Source organism: Silurus meridionalis, chromosome 4, assembly GCF_014805685.1.
Source record: "Silurus meridionalis isolate SWU-2019-XX chromosome 4, ASM1480568v1, whole genome shotgun sequence".
Taxonomy (NCBI): Eukaryota; Metazoa; Chordata; class Actinopteri; order Siluriformes; family Siluridae; genus Silurus; species Silurus meridionalis.
This window is the reverse complement of record NC_060887.1, coordinates 21334901-21335462: the sequence shown is the minus strand read 5'-3', so window position 1 is coordinate 21335462 and position 562 is coordinate 21334901.

Below are 562 nucleotides of genomic sequence, written 5' to 3'. Positions count from 1 at the left end.
ACCCTTTACTTGATGACACCTGTTTGCGTACTTAGATTTGATCCTGTTTACTTACTTGTTCAAATTAAACCCTTAAAAACATTTGATGCTCATTTCATTTTTAATAACAAGCATAAAATATGCGTATCATTGTAAAAGATTATATTCATGACCATGGAAAACCTTCGTTCCATTGTTGTGAGAACATACAGTTAGTTTGAATTATAAGTGAAATAACTAAAACAAACTGAAAGTATTTGTACTGAAAGTACATGACTTGCTTGGCATGCACAGTTCCCATTAGAGCCACAACTTCTCCCCAACATAATGCTTATGTGGAATAACACAAAAAGTGTAAGAAGAATTTAGTTACATTAAATTTCCAATATGTTTGTCTATTTCTAATTATAATATGGCCAAGATACACTGTAAAATATATTCTCCTTATTTGATTTAAAGTTCCTTCCTGTGCCATAACTACCTATGGCTTGTGTTCCTCTCTTATACTTACATTTTTATTCTGTTTAAATTTAGATCCATGTTTTGTATACACCAATTCGAAAAGAAGTTGCCCACCTAAAAC